Source organism: Polypterus senegalus, chromosome 3 (assembly GCF_016835505.1).
Source record: "Polypterus senegalus isolate Bchr_013 chromosome 3, ASM1683550v1, whole genome shotgun sequence".
NCBI lineage: Eukaryota > Metazoa > Chordata > Cladistia > Polypteriformes > Polypteridae > Polypterus > Polypterus senegalus.
This window is the reverse complement of record NC_053156.1, coordinates 238,921,976-238,939,742: the sequence shown is the minus strand read 5'-3', so window position 1 is coordinate 238,939,742 and position 17,767 is coordinate 238,921,976. Positions and strand designations below refer to the sequence as shown.

Sequence of the window (17,767 nt, the reverse complement as noted above, 5' to 3'; positions counted from 1 at the left end):
AAGTTCCACTTTTATCACATAGTTTATTTTGTCATTAAAGTAGAACATCATAAACTTCATCTTAAAATCGATTAATTTACTTGTTTCTCAAATTGCATCGTAACTAAAGTAACACATTAAATGCTTTGTTTTGCATTTGATCTTCTTTGTGCTCTGTGTGTGAATCACTACATGGTTCTTAAACCGGCTTTCTCTTCCTCTGACAGGATACAGAATCCATTACATTCATGATATTATAGCTGTCTGAATAATTAAAATACTGAGATGTATACGTGATATCTTTTTCATGATGATAGGAATGAAAGCATGTTATTAAACATGGGAACACGGTGGCGGTACTGTCTCTTTCAAACGTACTAACCCCCAACTCCTGTCCTTACTTTTCTTTCTCCAAATACCCAATCGCCACACAATCAGCTCTGTAATAGACGTTAAACCATCTTCAAAACTTTCCTCAAAACTTTTAAGGACCTTTGAAATATCTTCGTAGTACGTGTTTAATTATTCGATCCATCTATCCTTCCAGCATACAGCAATCAATCAGGGTCAATCTGTGAATCTGTATTAACAATACAGATTATTTAAATGAAGTTAGTTTTATCTGTATAATATAATCAACATATCTTGCTGCATTTCATCTTAAAAATGATATCGTCATCATATGTAAATATACGCTTTATAAAGTGGCGCAGTTTGTGCAATATTATAACTGAAGTGCAAGTTTACAGTGAGCTAATTGTACTTATAAGTACAAACAGTTCTACAAGGAGTACTTGATGGACTGATTGACTGTGTTTAAAGTTCTTGAGATGAAACTTTTTCTGAACCACATGGTCCATACAGGAAAGACTCTGAAGCGTTTTGCCATGGCTGAGGCAGTGTGTGCTTGATGCTGTATCCTGATAATTCTCTTTCTGATCAGCTGCTGCTGTGATTCACCACTCAGATGCAGTGAAAATAAATATTCCGAGTGGTGGAGTGAGAGTAATATGGAAAAAGATGATCTGCTGTGGCAACCCCTAACGGGAGCAGCTGAAAGCAGAAGAAGAAGGTGCAGTGAGAGTAACAACGCTAAAGCATTTATGGTATTTGGAATACTATGGCTATTCCCTGGACCATTATATTGTTACAGGTTAATTACAATAAGATGCATTACACTAATAAACAATATGCAGTTACTTTCAGTGTATTTATAAAGCCACATCAGGAATGTGCATCTAAAAAAAGAAAGGGTAACCACGCAGGAACAGTAGCACTGCTTTGACGCTGGGTGCCGCGAGTAGGCAAAACCGTGCGGAGAACTTGCGTACGACATGGTATGAGGTACCATTGAAATGTGCGTGGCTTTATGCCAAGTTTAGGTTTTATACATCGCGATTTGAACATGGAAACGTTCTTACACAATATTTTTGTGCGTATGCACCATTTATACATGGTTTCTATAGCATTACCCATTTAGAGGATGGGCAAATTCCACTCAAGAGTTGACTAGGCCAAGTATTGAACCAATTACTACTTTCTGGAAACGTGATTCAGAAGGATTGATCATTTTGCTTTTCTGTTACCTTTATTGTATATGTGATGAAAAGCATCAACAGCCTATACATACAGTAAATGCATTATAAACCATCTTTCCATCATAAATAATATGTGAATGAAATTTTTAATGAAACCCATCTATCGTTTGAATATTTTTATTAAAAACTTCTGTAAAAGTGTATCTTATAATCCAACTCGCAGATAAACAAGCACATATTAGATACAGTATGAACTGTGAGGATTAAGTTTTAATACAATTAAGAGTAAGGTTCAGTGATTCAATGTAAATGGCTAGTGGTATCTGAATATGATGGCGTAAAGAGAACAGTAGAATTGTAGTAGAAAATGTTTGTTTGTAAACAAGAGTTTGTGACTGGATAAAATTATTATGTTGGTTTTTGGAAAACTGAAACTGAATTGACTGTTCAGTTCTCAAATGACGATTTTGGAAATGGTTTGTAGAATATGAAGCTGCTAAATAAGAACTTTACATGGGGTGGTCTGATAAATTCTGAAGAGTTACTAAATGTCTTTTAGTTGAAGGATGTTATCCCAATGTAACTTTATTTGGGAAAGAAAGGAGGATTGGGAAAAAATTTTGTTTGTTGTTTTATACTAAGCAAAGATTGCTTAGTTTAATTGTGCAATGTCCTGAGTGTTCATACATTAGCAGGCAGTACAGATGGTTGAGAAAATGTTAGAAAAGAAATATTATGGATGAGGTTAAAATTAATGTAATATGATGTGATTTGATTATTTGCTTCAGAAAATGTGAACCTTGTTGTGAGGCAAATATAAGTAAAACATCAAATAAAGAATATACATTTTACAAAAGTACATTTAAATTTAAGTTAGTTAAGTCTATACTACCTCAGAGGCATAGGAAATGGAAGGATGGATGGATGAATTAATGGATGGTTGGAGTCAATGCACACAGAAGTATTAAGATCGATCAAAGTAGCGACAGGAATGTTAAACCATTGAGGTTAAGGTTTCTTTAAGGATAATAATAATGATAGAACTGGTGTCCAGGAAGGTACAAGAGGTAGTGCCAAGGATGTCTTGACTTGCTTTGATGTAGTACAGATGACAAAAAGAAAGAGCAGTTAATAAAGAATATAATAAAATAGAAAACTTATATAGAAGCAAAAAAGCAAAGGGGAATGCTGAGTTAAAGGAGAGCAAATTCCTTACATTTCTCCATTCCCAGATTAAAGGTAAAGAGAAAATGAAACAGAAAAGCAAAATACGATTTCTCTCAACCCTTACTTGTTCCTTACTCCATTGAGATTCCAATCCAGTCTCCTCTTCAGACTTCAAACTCACTGAGTCTCTTCCCTGAAATCACTTTAAATCCTATGCCAGACTCACTTCTAATCTAAGCACCTCAATCGCTTGTTAAGTCAGGCTCATATAAGTTTGAGTGGAAAAAGATGGGCATCAGCAATAATAAAAAATAATAATACATTTTATTTATATAGCGCCTTTCCCATGCTCAAGGCACTTCACAGAGTTTAAGAGAGAACGGCAGGGTATACAGTATATAGCATTGTACAAACCAAATAAATAAATAAAGAAGATTAAGACAGTAAATTCTGAGAAAAGCCTAACAGACAACACAATTGATGGTCTAGCACACACACATACAGGTTATATGAGCATCTTGACAGAGAAAAGGGTAATAAGGTCAAGTAGAGCTAAAAGACAGATGAGTTTTAAGTTGTTTTTTAAAAGAATTCATGATCAGTCAGCTGATCTGATTAATTTCGTATGTCATTCCAGAGTCTGGGCTATACAGCTGAAGGCCCTGTCACCCATGGAGTGAAGATTAGTGTGGGGCACAACAAGATTGCCAGAATCAGAGGACCTTAGTGGGCGGGCAGGCACATAGTGATGGAGAAGGTCACTGATGTAGTTTGGCGCGAGGTTATTTAAGGCTTTGTAGGTTATTAGTAGGATTTTATATTCGATTCTGTAAGACACAGGGAGCCAGTGAAGACGGAGCAGGATGGGTGTGATGTGCTCACTGCTGCTGGTTCGAGTAAGGACTCTTGCAGCTGAGTTTTGAATAAGCTGGAGCTGTGATATAAGATTAGAAGGGCACCTGCCAACAGCGAGTTACAATAATCTATGCGGATGTGATAAAAGCATGGACAAGTTTCTCAGCATTAGAAAAGGAGAGAAAAGAGCGAACATGGGATATGTTACGGAGGTGAAAGTAAGAAAGTGATTAATGTGGGCAGAATAAGAAAGGGAGGAATCAAAAATGACACCAAGATTCTTTGCAGTAGAGGCAGGTCTGATGAGATCACCACCAAGATGGACTGGGAAGGAGCTCATTTTATTAAGCTGCATTTTAGTCCCAATTTGCAGGAGTTCAGTTTTGTTGCAATTTAATTTTAAAGAGTTCTGCTCCATCCAGGTTTTAATTTCACTAAGGCAGGTTGTGAGCTGAGAAAGCTCTGATGAAGTTCCACTTTTAACATTGAAGTAGAGTTGAGTATCATCTGCATAAAATGATAGCCCAGTCCATAGCTGAATAATATGGCCAAGGGAAGCATATAAATACAGAAGAGAAGAGGGCCGAGGACAGAGCCCTGAGGATCTCAGGCACTGAGCTGGATCTGCTGTTGCCAAGACTAACAAACTCTTGCCTATCAGTCAGATAGGACTTGAACCACTGGAGGGCAGTGCCAGAGATACCCAGCATGTTCTCCATTCTGGACAGTAGAATGTCATGTCTGACAGTGTCAAATGCTGCACTGAGGTCTAATAGAATTAATATGCTGGTTTGTCCAGAGTCTGCTGCCATAAGCAAATCATTGGTTACCTGTAGCAGAGCAGTTTCACAGCTGTGCTGCACCCTGAAACCAGACTGAAAGGGTTCCATCAAATTATTAGTGGTTAAGTAATTGGTGAGCTGGGAGGCTACAACACGCTCAAGAGCTTTTGACAGGAAAGGTAAGTGGGAAATAGGCCGGAAATTGTTAAGATTGTCAGCATCAAGACCAGACTTTTTTAACATTGGGGTTACAGAAGCATTTTTTTAACAGTGAGCAGCACAGAGCCAGTGTCAAGGGATGAGTTTATTATTGTTGTAACAGTCGGGATTATGGCATGAAGGCAGGATTTAAGTAGTGTGCTGGGGATGGGGTCCAGTACACAAGTAGTCGGCCTCATCTTACAAAGCAGGTTATTAACAAACGCAGATGTGACTGGTGAGAACTTAGAGAAGGAGCTGGATGGAGTGGGAAAACAGGGAGAGATATAAACAGATGATGTATTTATGTTAGTTGAATTATTTAGATCTTTAATTTTGTTACGGAAAAGTGGAGGAATTCCTCACATACTTCAGTAGAATAGGTAGTTGGGCCAGATGTAGGTTGGAGTAGTTTATTAACGACAGAAAACAAAACCCTTGGGTTATTGTGGCCACTTTCTATTATTCTGCCATAGTGGGTGTTCTTAGCAGCAGTTATTGCTTCTCTGTAAGGCTCTTTGGTGGTCAGAGAAAGCCTGGATGCGCACGGTGAGGCCAGTCTTACGTGACATTCTCTCAAGGCGTCAGCCAGCTGCTTTCATAGATCGCAATTCTGAATTATACCAAGGAGCTGAACGTTTAAAGGAAACCTCCTTATGTTTTAAAGGAGCTGTTTTATCTAATGCTGAATGAAGGGCTGAGTTATAGTGGTCAACAAGACTATCTAGTGTTGACGGAATAGGTGCAGACAGTAAAAGATCAGAAATGGATCCAGAAAGGATAGAGGGACAGATATTTAAAGGTTTCTGTAAGAAATTTGTCATTTACAGGTAAGAGGAGGGAAAGGCAGTGAGACAGTGAAAAATACTGCTTTATGGTCAGAGAGTCCCAAATCAGTGCTTTAGATGTTGGCAAGAGAAAGTGCAGATCAGATCCAATATATGACCACCAGTGTGGGTGGGTAAATCAACATGTTGTGTCAAGTCAAAAGTCCAGTAAGGAAAGGAATTCATTTCTCAGTTTAGATGTACTTTGTAGTAATCTCAAAATGGAATTTGAAATCACCGAGAAGGATAATTCTCTGAGAATAAGAGCTTAGGTGGGTTAAAAGTTCAATCAGATCAGATAAGAAGGATGCATTGTATTTTGGGGGATGATAAAGAACAATGAGTGAGACAGGACCTGATTCCGTTATTAGTTTAAGAGCCAGTTACTCAAAAGACAATGGACAGTCAATTGGGATTCGTTTGATATTTAAGCCTGCTCTGATAATTACTGCTAGCCCACCGCCTTGTCTAGAGCTGCGAGGTTCTGTGTGGAAAGTGAAACCAGGTGGAGTTGCCTCCGTGAGAGACGTAAATTTGTTCGGTTTTTGCCAAGTCTCCGTTAAACACAGTATATCAAGTTTAGTGTCAGTGATGAGTTCTGACAGTACCGATGCTTTGCCATTAAGAGATCTCGAGTTAAACAGAGCAATATTAGGTAATGAGGCTTCTTTTTGCACAGAGCCGTGATCAGGGTTTATTTCCACATAATGTAGAGCGGAGAATTCATTTTTACACATAATGACTGATAAATTCAGTAAACAGGTGAACCAAGTAAAGTCAACATTAAGATTTAAAATTGTACCCATTGATCAATGGAGGGCCAGTATAATTGAAACAATATTGGAATAACAATTTCTCACAACAGTGTGTGTATATAATTTCAAACTATCTGAAGGTTGTGTAACAAACTGTTAAGAATGTTACTATAAAGGGAATTACTGTAGTTTGGATGTGATCAAATAAAAGTGTCAATTTAAGCATTGGCAGAAGGATATTGCAAATAAACTGAATGTGCAAAATGTTCATAAAATGGAAATATTCCAGTTTGCAAACAGGTTTCTTTAATGCTTGGAACAATAGTTCAGAATCGAACACAGCACACGTTTACAAGCAGATACCAACTCTAAAAATGTTACTTTGTAAAATGAATTAAGTTAAGGATATGGAATTAACATTAGTTATGAATTTGTTTGAATTTGCCCCCTGGATTAATAAAGTTTATCTACTCTAATCTAATTTTATTTGGCTTTAAAACCCCAACCACCAATGCAAATTTAGCATTTGCTGATTTTTTGATAGTCTCAAAGTGTGTTTTTTTAACAGCCCCACTAACTGTCTATCAGTGATTATTTGCTTTCGTTTCCACATTGCGTATTGAATCACTAGCAGTATCACAGATACAGAGATGATCACATAATCACTTTCTTAATGCATACACGAATTATGCAAATCCCACAATCTTACAAGTTACCTGTCAGAATTATATAACACAGAAATAGACTAAAGAAAGACTGGGCTGAACCAACTGAAGAAAATGAACTTATTTCTGCAATCAACGCAAAGGTCTTGTTAAACTTACCTACAAAAGCAAGAAGGTCATTTGCAGAACCAAAAGTCCAGGGTTTGGAGTTGGATCAGGTACAGCTCCATCCACTAGAACTCAGTGCTCAACCTTTGGATGTGAAGGATGCCTTTACATTTATCATTTGATACTTACTAAATAGTTTGCTAAGCACATGGTAGTATGGCTTCTTTTTCCATTCTGCATTTCATGGCATCCCTATGTGGACTGGGACCCGGACACAGGCAGATGGACAACATAGTTCCACCACACACTGTTTATTTTACAACTATTATATATAAATTTGTGCACTCACACACCCCAGTGCCTCCAGCACCAATTCCCCCAATGTCCAGGCCTCACTCTTTCAGTGCCTTTCTCTTGGCCGCCTCCCGTCCTCTCTCCAGCTCTGTCCTCTTCCACCCGACATCCACTGCTGACTGGAGGGAGGCGGCCCCTTAAATGGGAACCTGGATGGGCTCCAGCTGCTTCCGGCAATCAGTCCTGGCCACACCCCAGTGTGGCGGAAGTGCCGCTGCGCACCCGGAAGCCATCCGGGTGTCCCCTGTCGTCTTCCCCAGCACTTCCTGGTGTGGCGGAAGTGCTGGGCTCCAGAGTTCCTCAGGCACCAGGGTGCCGCCTGGTGGTGGCCACGGGCCCCTACAGGGTTGGGCTTCTAAGCCCCCTACCCGTGGCCCCCAATACAACCAGGGCGATCGCCCCCTTGCGGTTTGGAGGAGGCACAAGCCCTCCTCTGGTCCTCCTGGGCGTCCCGGCCGGGCTCCAGCCCCGACCGGGTCCCACACGGGATACTCAGGCATCGGGGCGCCGCCTGGCGGTGGCCACGGGTCCCTACAGGGCTGGGCTTCCAAGCCCTGTACCCGAGGCCCCCAACATAACCAGGACGGACGCCCCCTCGCGGTCTGGAGGAGACACAAGCACAAGTAGTGTGTCCAAGAGAGGTTGGGAGTAAGACCTGATAGCGAGTTGCCGTACCCACCATACACTGAAACACCTGGATTAGGACCCAAGTGCAGCAGAAGACACCTCAGCACCACACTGCAACCTCACAGTGTGAGGTTTTTACAGTGGCTGGAGTGGGAATCCTGCCACCAACCCCCAAATTTTCCCTGTAAGTTGGAGGTCCTGCTGATACATCAGTAATCACAATTTTCTTTTTTAAAGGCAAATTGTCAACAGGAAAAGTAAAATATCGCACAGATGTACCTGTCAATTTTCATTATTTCAGTCACATCATTTATTCATTTACTTTTATTTTTACTAAAAAATGATTTATTGTAATGGAAAAAACAAATCCTAAACTTTACTTAATTATTCTCTTTATTTAACATATTTAAAACTGAATCTGTGTAACAACCATACTAATGCTAATATTGATGTGCTGCCCATTACCTATTACTGACAATCCACCTCTGGATACCTTCTGTAAAATTTGCTACAGAAGATAGAATCTATAATTATCTCATTTTAAGGTCTAATAAATTTCACATTAAATTTCTCTTAGATTATTATATAACTGCACCATCTTGAAAACCATTTCCCATGATCAGGAACAAACACAAGTTGAGCAACAGTCCATTGCAAGATACATTCATGGAAGCCCCCACCCTAAAACAATTTAGAAGTGTGAATTATACTAACATGCATATCATTGTAATATGGGTTAGAAAAATCAGCAGAGACACAGGGGAAACACAAAAATACCGCAAATAAATTGCCAAGGTTTGGATTCAATCTCAGGAGGTACAGAGAATTAGTACTAATGACTACAAACCATGCTGATTTTCTAGATCCTGTGAATGTTAATCTAAACGAATTTCAGTATATGAAAAAGACTCAGCACTTTTTGTTTAGGTTAAGGAAGCAATTTACATTTCAGTAAAATGTATAATATTATCTTACTCAGTTTGTTTTTTTCTGTATAGCACTCTTCACTTATTAATAATTGCATTTTTTTCAGATTCATTTTCACTTATTGTCAGAATAATCCCTCTTTATATATATATATACGCATACACACATGCCCAGTTCCAAAAATGTTGGGACAGGTGAAAAACAGTCCAGCCTATCATCCATGGACAATTTCATTGACCAACAGCTCAGTCCTGCTGGATACCATCATAAGCACTTGGGCAGATTTGTCATGTTTTGGTGTTGAAGCAAATAGGATGTGAGACCTCCAAGAGCCTTCACAAACCAAAACAGGCCAGGAAGGTCCTTAAATGTCCAAAATATACTGGCCTGCTTTGGGACTTGCAGACTCAAAGGGAATTTAATCCTCAAAAATATTCTTTGTCTCAAAATATAAAAATGCCTGGCAAGGGAAAGGAATTTGTAAAAACCTTTCGCTGACAGAGATTAATCCACAAAATAATCTTTATCTACTTCCTCCTCATCTTTTCTCACTTCTCAGTAATGTACTTCCTCACCAGTCAAGCCTTTTCTTTCATATCTTCTTTTACTTTATACATCCCCTCTGCTCTGGCCTCCCTCGCTTTCTCTTTTCCTGTACTTCCATTCCCATCACTCATTTGCCCACTACTCGCTGTCTCTCCTCATCAAATGTCCATACCACTTCAACCTAATTTCCTGTACTTTCTTAGATATCTTTCCCACTTTTGTTGTGCCTCTGATTGTCTCATTTCTAATTCAGTCCTTTTTTGTAACTCCACATATCCATCCCAATATTCTCATTTCTGGCACATGTAACTTCCCCTGTGTTCCCTTTACTGTCCATGTCTCAGCTCAATAAATCATCTATCCATCCTCTTTCGCTTATCCGAGGTCGGGTCGCGGGGGCAGCAGCTTGAGCAGAGATGTCCAGACTTCCTTCTCCCTGGCCACTTCTTCTAGCTCTTCCCGGAGAATCCTGAGGCATTCCCAGGCCAGCTGGGAGACATAGTCCCTCCAGAGTGTCCTGGGTCTTCCCCGGGGCCTCCTCTTGGTTGGACATGACCGGAACACTTCGCCAGGGAGGCGTCCAGGAGGCATCCTGATCAGATGCCCGAGCCACCTCATCTGACTCCTCTCGATGCAGAGGAGCAGCTGCTCTACTCAGAGCCTCTCCCGGATGATTGAGCTTCTCACCCTATCTTTAAGGGAAAGCCCAGGCACCCTGCAGAGGAAACTCATTTCAGCCTCTTGTATTCACAATCTTGTTCTTTCGGTCACTACCCATAGCTCATGACCATAGGTGAGGGTAGGAACGTAGATCGACTGGTAAATTAAGAGCTTTGCCTTGCGGCTCAGCTCCTTTTTCACCACGACAGACCAATGCAGAGCCGCATCACTGTAGATGCCGCACCGATCCGCCTGTCGATCTCGCGCTCCATTCTTCCCTCACTCGTGAATAAGACCCCAAGATAATTGAACTCCTCCACTTGGGGCAGGATCTCGCTCCCAACCCTGAGAGGGCACTCCACCCTTTTCCGGCTGAGGATCATGGTCTCGGATTTGGAGGTGCTGATTCCCATCCCAGCTGCTTCACACTCAGCTGCGAACCAATGCAGAGAGAGCTAAAGATCACGGCCTGATGATGCAAACAGGACAACATCATCTGCAAAAAGCAGTGACGCAATACTGAGTCCACCAAACCGGACCCCCTCAACACCCTGGCTGCACCTAGAAATTCTGTCTATAAAAGTTATTAACAGAATCTGTGACAAAGGGCAGCCCTGGCAGAGTCCAGCTCTCACTGGAAATGGGTTGGACTTACTGCCGCCAATGCAGACCAAGCTCTGACACCAGTTGTACAGAGGCCAAACAGCCCTTATCAGGGGGTCAGGTACCCCATACTCCCAGAGCACCCCCCACAGGATTCCCTGAGGGACACGGTCAAATGCCTTTTCCAAATCCACAAAACACATGTAGACTGGTTGGGCAAACTCCTGTGCACCCTCCAGGACCCTGCTAAGGGTGTAGAGCTGGTCCACTGTTACGCGACCAGGATGAACACCACACTGTTCCTCCTGAATCCGAGGTTCGACTATCCAACAGACCCTCCTCTCCAGAACCCCCGAATAGACTTTTCCAGGGAGGCTGAGGAGTGTGATCCCTCTGTAGTTCTTCTCCTTGAACCACCACCTTATCATGGTGGAGGGGTTTGCGTGTCCCAATGATCCTAGGAGCTCTGTTGTCTGGGGCTTTATGCCCCTGGTAGGGTCACCCAAGGCAAACTGGTCCTAGGCGAGGGATGAGACAAAGAGCGGTTCAACCAAAGCTCCTGTGAAGAGCAAAAACCTTGGATGATGTTTTCCCTCGCCCGGGCGCGGATCACCGGGGCCCCCCTCTGGAGCCAGGCCTAGAGGTGGGACTCGATGGTGAGTGCCTGGTGGCCGTACCTGCACCCATGGGGCTCGGCCGGGCACCGCCGAAGAGACAACGTGGGTCCCCCTTCCCATGGGCTCACCACCTATAGGAGGGGCCAAGGAGGTTGGGTGCAGTGTGAGTTGGGTGGTGGCCGAAGGCGGGGACCTTGGCGGTCTGATCTTTGGCTACAGAAACTGGCACTTGGGACATGGAATGTCACCTCTCTGAAGGGGAAGGAGCCTGAGCTAGTGCGCAAGGTTGAGAGGTTCCGGCTAGAAATAGTCGGGCTGCCCTCGACGCACAGCTTGGACTTTGGAACAAACTTCCTTGAGAGGGGCTCGATTCTTTCAATAAATTGTTGCTGGTTTAATCACTGTCTTTACACCTTACCTTTAACATTACCCTTAATTCTTCAATTACAAAATACTTCTGATACTTTTTTCCAGTTGTTCCTTCTTCACTGCACTCTGTGGGTTATCTTTGCATCTAGTTTTCCATCTTGGGCTGCCACTGATCCTAGATATTTAAATTTATCCACTCTTTTCAATAGCTCTCCCTACAGGCTAATGTCTGAATCCTGACCATAATTGAACCTCATATACTCTGTTGCCTTCTTCCTATTTAACTTCAACTCTCTATTTTCCAAAGCTCTTCTGTATTCTTTCAACTTCCTCCCCACTTTCTCTTTTCTGGTTCTACACAACACAGAGTGAAGTGCATGCATGCAAAAAGCATGCACCATGGGGATTGGTCTTTTATCCCATGACTCGATGTTTTGTATGAAAATGGCTGCATTTATATTGATACAGTATATAAACAGCTGCATTGTTTTCAAATTAATCCCAAGGTGTCAAAAATATTGAGATCAGGGGCCTCATGTATAAACGGTGCGTACGCACAGAAATGTTGCGTAAGAACTTTTCCACGTTCAAATCGCGATGTATAAAATCTACACTTGGCGTAAAGCCACGCACTTTTCCACGGTACCTTGTCGTACGCAAGTTCTCTGCTCGGTTTTGCAGACTGGCGGCACCCAGCGTCAAAGCAGTGGTTCTGTTCCTGTGTGGTTACTCTTTTATTTTCCTGGTGCAGCTTTATAAATACATGGAAACTAACTGCATATTGTTTATTAGTGTAATGCATCTGATTGTAATTAACTGGTAACAATATAATGGTCCAGGGAATAGCCATAGTATTGCAAATACCATAACTGCTTTAGCGTTGTTACTCTCACTGCACCTTCTTCTTCTTCTTCTTTCAGCTGCTCCCATTAGGAGTTGCCACAGCGGATCATCTTTTTTCATATTACTCTCACTGCACCACTCGGAGTATTTATATGACTGTATCTAAGTGTGAATCACAGCAGCAACAGATCTGAAAGAGAATTATCGGTATTATAGCATCAAGCACATGCTACCACAGCCTTTCCTGTATGGACCTCGCGGTTTAGAAACAGTTTCATCCCAAGAACTTTAAACGCTCTCAATCAATTGCTCCTTGTAGAACTATCTGTACTTATAAGTAGAATTACCTCACTGTAAACTTGCACTACAGTTATAATATTGGACAACCTGAGCCACTTTATATAGCGCGTATTTACATATGATGACAATATCATTTTTAAGATGAAATGCAGCAAAATATGCTTATTATATTATACAGGTAAAACTTAAACTTCATTTAAATAATATATATTCTTCACTAGGACTGGCGTGAAGGATAGAATAATTAAACATGTACTACGAAGATAGTTCAATGTTCCTTAAACGTTTTGAAGAAACGGCGCTCTAAGCTTACAATTGGCTTAACATCTATTACGGAGCTGATTGTGTGGCGATGTGTTACTTGGAGAAAGAAAAGCAAGGACTGCAGGGGCGGCCACGCGAATATATACTGAATATAAAACAGAAAGAGAAAATAAAACGCAGCGACAAATTTCAACAAAAGTTAAATGCTTAAGAACGAGGCGGCTATGCATGTCTGCAACATACGTGGCCATCCATCGTGCATAAGATACTATATTGACATTGGCGGGCAAAGGAGCAACCGATTCTTTCTCTGCCCAGGGCTGCCACAAGCCTAGAGTTGCCCATGAGTACTGCTGCAATAAATAATTTCATCGAAGGTCGTGCACAATCACTGCGCCATGAAACCCATGTTTGATAGCGTGCTTTAACTCCTATCATCATGAAAATTATATCACGTATTAATCTCAGTATTTTAGTTATTCAGAGAGCTGTAATATCACAAATGAAATGGCTTCTGTGTCCAGTCGGAGGAAGAGAGCCAGTTAAGAAGCAAGTAGTGATTCACACACATAGAGCACATAGAAGATCACATACAAAACAAAGCATTTAACGTGCTACTTTAATTACGATGTGATTTGAGAAACTGGTTACTTAAACAATTTTAAGATGATGTTTATGATGTTCTACTTTAATGACAAAATAAACTACATGATTAAAGTGGAAATTCCGAGATTAAAGTTGACATTTCGTGCTTTTTTCCCCACTGTGTGCCTTTTTTTTCTCTGTATTCTAATAAGCTTTCATATGACACTCAGATGGTGGGCTACGACTCGCCTTTTCATGGCGACTGATATCTGAGCTTTCAAGTTTCTCCAACACGCTATGTCACTTGATCAACTTCCTTTTGTTGATTATTCCATGGTTTGATTAAACAAATAGTATGTTTTTCCTTTGCCTTCACTTGGTATTCACTGAAATTCTTATATTTTCCCCCGTACTTTTCCCATTGTCTTTCACAGATGGCTGGGCTTAAGGGCTATTTATATTAGTTTGCATATTCATGGAGGCGTAATTCTGGGAGGAGTTGGGGCGGCACATAAGGCACGTGCACGAGCGTTAGTTTTCACGCTGACCGGGATTTATGTAGCATAAGAGCATATAAGTTGGAGTACGCACAGATTCCTGCATCTGGATTTTTCTGTGCGTAAGCACATTTCTGCTTTTGTGCTTACGCCATGTTATAGTGCGAATTCTATGCACGGCGTTATACATGAAGCCCCAGGGCTTTGTGCAGGTCAATTAAATTCCTCCACAACAAACTCATGAAACCATGTCTTTATGGACCTGGCTTTGTGCATTATAATACAGTCATGCTAGAAGAGAAAAGGGACCTTCCCCAAATTGTCGCCTCAAAGTTGGAAATGCAGTATGTCTTTCTATGCTGTGGCATTAACAGTACCCTTTACTGGAACCAAGGTGCCTAGCCCAAACCCTGAAAAACAGCCCAAGACCATTATACCACATCCACCAAACTTTACAGTAAGCACTGTGTAGTCTGGAAGGTAATGTTCTCCTGACATCAGTGAAACCTAGATTTGTCCATCAAACTGCCAGATAACACAGTGTTAATCATCACCCTAGAGAACACATTTCTAGTGCTCCAAAGAAATGGCAGTATGTTATATATCTGGGGACAGTCCAAGCAGACTTCCTGCGGCTAGGATTAAGAAATTTTTTTTCGTTCTATCCATACCACATCTGTCTCGATTTCTAATGATCTCCTGATAATAAATAATAAATTTGTAGATTACTATGCTAAACTATTTACTTATACTATCCCCTCAGATATCAAATCATTCCTTAGTACCCTTCCATTCCTTTGTCTCACTAAGGCAGAGGATTCTCTTCTATATGCTCCCATCTCTTTGCCTGAACTTAAAGAGGCACTAGACACAATGAGTGCAGGAAAGGCCCCAGGGATGGATGGGCTTCCGCCTGAGGTAATTTCTGTATTCTTGAAACACTTATCCTTTCCCCTTTTTGAGATAATCAGTGCAGCATCTTCCTCTGGCCATCTAAATCCTAGTAATAATGTTGCAGTTATTACGTTACTTTTGAAGCAAGGTAAAGACCCTACTTTGTGGCATAGTTACAGACCCCTCTCACTCATTAATATGGATACAAAACTGCTAGCTAAAGTTCTGGTCTGCTGCTTACAGAAAGACATTAGCAAATTAATCCACCTTGACCACTCTGGTTTCATACATTCACAGTTGGCCTTGGATAACATGAGAAGACTTCTGCATGCCATTTATTCATCTCCTTCCCTTCCCAGCCCTGCTGCACTCCTTACCCTGGATGCCGAAAAGGCTTTTAATCGCATGACTTGGCAATGTTTATGGCAAGTCATGGACAGAATGGGTTTTGTTCCAAGTTTGAGAAATCTGGTGAAAACTCTTCACTCCTCTCCCTGTGCAGTTCTCCTGTCTAATTCAAATATCTCACATCCCTTCTCTATTAATTGGGGAGCAAGGCTGTCCTTTGTCTCCTTTACTCTTTAACTTATCTCTTGAACCGCTTGCAATTGCAATCCGTAATTCCCAGCTCCTAAATCCTATTACAATTTCAAATTCCAGTAATGGGCGGCACGGTGGCGCAGTGGTAGCGCTGCTGCCTCGCAGTTAGGAGACCCGGGTTCGCTTCCCAGGTCCTCCCTGCGTGGAGTTTGCATGTTCTCCCCGTGTCTGTGTGGGTTTCCTCCGGGCGCTCCGGTTTCCTCCCACAATCCAAAGACATGCAGGTTAGGTGGATTGGCGATTCTAAATTGGCCCTAGTGTGTGCTTGGTGTGTGGGTGTGTTTGTGTGTGTCCTGCGGTGGGTTGGCACCCTGCCCAGGATTGGTTCCTGCCTTGTCCTGCCTACTGGAAATTCCAGTAATATAATATCCTTATATGCAAACGACATCCTCCTCTACCTAGGTAATGCCCTTATTGACATCCCTTGCGTGCTAGAACTGTTTAGGTGTTTCGAAGAAATGTCCGATTACAAAATTAATTGGTCTAAATCATCTCTCTTGTCTCTTAATGATATGTGCTGTCATTGCCTCCTACCTTCGATCATCCCTGTATCTAGTAGTACAAGATATTTGGGAGTTAATATTACTGCCTCAATGTCAGACATATCATCTAATTAAAGGGTGACCAATTGGTCGATTGCGATCGACCAGTAGATCAGAAAGGTAGTGCAGGTAGATCATGTTGCATTCAAAAAAAAATTTTTAGATGTTAGTTTATCGTCTATCCTCCCTATGGCATTTGCCAATTGATTGACATTCAGGGCGGCCAGTCTGAGATCTCTTCTCTTTTAACACACGGATCATATATAAAATTATCATTTTTAATGTCATTTTGACCTGGTCATTTTAAAAGTAGCTCTCAAGCCAAATATGTGTGGGCACCCCTGCTCTAATAACTATCGCTGTATCTTTGCTGATGCGAAAGCCTCTATAAACACCTGGTCAAATTTGCCCTCTCTTTTCAGTCTCGTTGTATTCAAAATGAATATCGTACCCCACTTCAGCTGCCAATTCCACCTCCTACTAAATATTGGTCCGAAGTTAGGTCACCGATCTTAAAGTTCCTCTGGAATGGCAAGCGACCAAACCTTAGACATTCAACCCTGGTTAGAGACAGACTGAGTGCAGGTATAGCAATAACTGAAATAGAACTATACCATTGGGCTTTCACCCTCCGCACTATTTTGTTATGACTGTGTCATCCACCTCATTCCCCTACATGGCTCCCTATAGCATCATCCCTTGCTTTCCCACTTTCACTTCAACTTGACCTGTTTACCTCCTTGAAGTCTAAAGCCACCAAAGTTGCCTTGGGACCTATTTTGCCATACGCCATCAACATCTGGCATTGTGTGGAAAAGTTACTTGCACCCTCTGGAAAATGGCACTCCCTCACTCCTATATTTCATAACTTTTTCAGTAGGTAATAGCCCTGTGTATTTCCTCCTTGGCAGCATGCTGGAATTATTGTGCTGGGAGATCTATTTAATAGTTCAGGGCTTATGACATTCCAGTCTTTACAAGCACATTTTAATCTTCCTGGTTCCAGTTTCTTTTTCTGTCTTCAGTTCTGATCAGTGCTCAGGATATGTGGAATTTCCCTAACTACCCCCACCAAATCACTCATTATACTCTTGGTATTGTTCTTTCTTTCTAAAGAAAAAAAAACTGTCTCTACCCTCTACTCTTTACTTTGTAAAGCATCCTATGAATCTCTGCCCTTCATTTCTCTCTTGTCCAGAGTCCCTTATCCTCTTCCTTCACCCCTTTCAAGGGACACAGTTCGCTCCAATGTAAGGCTTTGTTCTAGAAACCCAAACTACCAGCACACTCAGTTCAAACTTCTACACAGACTCTATTCTTCCCCCTGCAAGTGGATCCTCATGGGCCTCACTGCTGATCCTCTCTGTCATTTATGTTCCTTTATTGCACTTTTCTCCACATGTTCCGGCATTGTCCCCCTGTCTTTTCTTTTTGGACACATGTATGTCTCCTCCTGTCCTTTCTTTCCTGCAGTATCCCTCTGTTACTTCAAATCTTTCTTCTTTTGGACCTTTCTAGGCTTTCGCTCAAATTCTCTGAACACACATATTTCTTTTTGGGTACCCTTCAGCCAAACTAATTATTGCCTTCCACTAGAAGGCACTTGAATGTGTCATTGTCAACAACTGGCAGTCCTCCTTTTTTTAATAATCCCTTGGCTCAGGT

The 17,767-nt window shown here is 41.6% G+C and overlaps 1 protein-coding gene across 15 annotated transcripts in view; it reads left to right on the top strand.

The window, feature by feature from the left end:
- Positions 1-17,767, top strand: part of LOC120526013 (myelin transcription factor 1-like protein) — a 614,625-nt gene that overhangs the window by 421,362 nt on the left and 175,496 nt on the right. The gene's annotated exons all lie outside the window — the stretch shown is intronic.